The sequence below is a fragment of the Alligator sinensis genome, unplaced genomic scaffold (assembly GCF_000455745.1).
Source record: "Alligator sinensis unplaced genomic scaffold, ASM45574v1 scaffold115_1, whole genome shotgun sequence".
NCBI lineage: Eukaryota > Metazoa > Chordata > Crocodylia > Alligatoridae > Alligator > Alligator sinensis.
In genome coordinates this window covers 1341612-1344350 of record NW_005841895.1, presented here as the reverse complement: position 1 = coordinate 1344350, position 2739 = coordinate 1341612, and the positions used below count along the sequence as shown (strand labels likewise).

The 2739-nt window shown below is 45.7% G+C and overlaps 1 long non-coding RNA gene across 1 annotated transcript in view; it reads right to left on the bottom strand.

Moving 5' to 3' along the window:
• Positions 1–2430, bottom strand: part of LOC112549324 — a 4436-nt gene extending 2006 nt beyond the window's left edge. The window contains exons 1-2 of the long non-coding RNA XR_003092716.1: positions 1669–2430; positions 85–432 (exon numbers count right to left, since the gene is read on the bottom strand). This is a non-coding gene — a long non-coding RNA (uncharacterized LOC112549324). The remainder of the gene's footprint in view (positions 1–84; positions 433–1668) is intronic.
• Positions 2431–2739: the final 309 nt, after the last annotated feature.

Genomic DNA, 2739 nt, shown 5'->3' with positions numbered 1-2739 from the left:
ACTCTTTCCTTCATACACACTTGCATTTTCATATTACCATTAATATGAGGAACAGCTTCCTTTAAAGCATTTGTAAAATCTTACCTCTGCTTTCCATTGCTTCCTCCTTTGTTTCATGAATCTTGCTCCTCTTCAGTTCACACAGCTCTCCCTGTATGCTTTTCTGAAACAAACGTGCCTTCAGACTGCAAGCTCTGTGGTCCAGGAACTTTCCGTTTTTTTCATGTTTTTATTATGCATTTTACTTGCTATAAAAGCTGTATCCATTGGCAGTGCTACATAAATAATTACTAATGCTGATTCTAAGAAAGTTTCTGAAAATCAGAATTTACAAAGCTTTCCTCTTTTGGTGCTCTCATACTTTCTTTGATACTCTCACAGATTTTTTTCTTCATTTTTTTTTCCATGTGGTAGGAATACCATTCAAAATTCCTGGAAAGAGAAGTGTTACTATTATACTTTAAGGAATGACTTCAACTGACAAATAAAAGAATAGCCATTTATATGTTACATGTAATAATCTCCCTACATAGTTCCTAAGCGTAATGGCACATAACGTAATTAGTTTACTGATACATCCCTCTCAGCCCTCCAGTTTCTAAATGCACCCAAATACCCCGAGGATTGTCTCAAATCTAAATTAATGCTTGGTGACTTCAATTGCATTTATCTGTAACTACTATTCATTTTCTTCAGTTAGGTATTTTTCTGTTCAATGTAAATCATCACCATTACTTAGGAGCATCTGCTCAGAACAGGTAGCTGCCATAGAGGTTATTCTTCTACCACAGTCCTCTCTGATAGCCAATCTAATGTAAAGTTGTTGTTTTTTTCTTTTGGGGGTGAGGGGAAAGACTGTGTGAATAGTAATACTGTATTAAATGTGTTGCAGACAGCAAACCACTACTAAGATTGTAATTGGCTGTAAAAGGAGAACCAAAATTTTAACCAGCTAGAGCCAAGTTAGGAAAATAATAGCATCTGTTGTATTGCAATATCAGCAAGTAATAGCCAAAATGGGATCAAGTATAAAAGTAAGAGAAAAAAAAAAAAGAGGGAAAATGTAAAGGTCATAAAGCTTCTGTAGATCTGTTTTTCTTTTTACATACAGATATCAAATTAACTTAAGTGGACGTGAAGTTTCATAGATTTCATAGACATTATGGCTAGAAAGGACCTTGGAAGATCGAGTCCAGCCCCCGGCCCCAGTTACCTGTTTAGCATCTAACTGATCTTGATTGATCTACATTTATCATAAATACTGTTCATCATATTTCCTTATAGTGCACTATAAAAACACATACTCTTGCAAAGCAAACTAAAGTTATGTAAAAGTCAAAACACTGTTTTACTTTGTTTAAAAGTTGCAAAAGCTTTGCCAGGTTGCACGTGATTGAGACCAACTCAACCTCACCTTTCTAGAAGCCCGACGGCAGTAAACAGCATGAACAAATTTGTTGGTACAAATAAGTCCTGTGTGTTTTCGTTCAGTTATAAAGGAAATACTTTTAATGACTTACTATTTCTTATGTTCACTAAAGTGAATTTACTGTGAAAATGCAAGTTTAAATTCTGGAATGATTTGCAGTCATTGACAGAGTAACTGCTAATATCTAAAAAAAAAAAAAAGTCTTAACCAAGATAAAGTTTGTAGTATTTACTACCTACCTATCTCAACATGAACATAACAACTCTTTGTGCAAAGCTTCCTCTCTTCCTCTCCTTCCCTGTCCTTTATATTGAAATGGCTTTATTCCTTTTCATTTAGTACCCCACGTCTTTTAGAAGTCCGTCCATAGCATCTGACAAAGTTGGCTGCATCCTACGAAAGCTCACGCCTCCTTGAACGAGTCAGGAACCACCTCGCCCCGCGTCAGCATTTGCAAAATCGAAGGCATTTAAAAAAATACGGGACCTAACATTCGTGAAGCACAAGTAACTTCTGGCAAGTGTTTCTACATTTTCAATGATTCAAAGAACTTGTCGGGTCGTTCCCTTGGGGTCGGAGGGCTTCGGGAAACGGGCATCCCCCGCCACGTGGTGCGCGGGGCAGACCAAGCTGTGCTGCCTTGTGAAAGCGTGCCAGCACTTTGAAACGAATGGAGGCCTTTCGTCCCTTGCGACCTGGCCCGTAGCTTTGGGCCCCAGTGCTGAGGGAGGGAGGGCAGGCCAGGCGCTACGGCTCTGAAATAACACCCTATCTTTGTGGCCCTGCAAGGACTCCTGACTGTCCCTCCTCCCTCGCGCCTTGTGAGGGACGAGCCACACTTGGGCTCCCCACGTGCTGCGCGCTGGAACCCAGCCCGGGGCCTCGAGCGGGTAGCGGGTGTGAGGACGGCCCCGCCCTTCGCCTGCGCGCGCACACCAGCGCCCCCCAACCAGCGCCCCGGCACGAGAGTGCGCGCTCCGCCGGGGTCACGTGGGGCGTCACGTGGCCCATGTGCGCCGGGCTCGTGCTCCCGCCCCGGAGCAAGGGGCCCCTTTCTGCGCGCTGGAACCCAGCCCGGGGCCTCGAGCGGGTAGCGGGTGTGAGGACGGCCCCGCCCTTCGCCTGCGCGCGCACACCAGCGCCCCCCAACCAGCGCCCCGGCACGAGAGTGCGCGCTCCGCCGGGGTCACGTGGGGCGTCACGTGGCCCATGTGCGCCGGGCTCGTGCTCCCGCCCCGGAGCAAGGGGCCCCTTTGGGCAGGATGTAGTCCCGGCCGCGGCGGAGGGATAAGCGCGAGGCGCCAACTCCC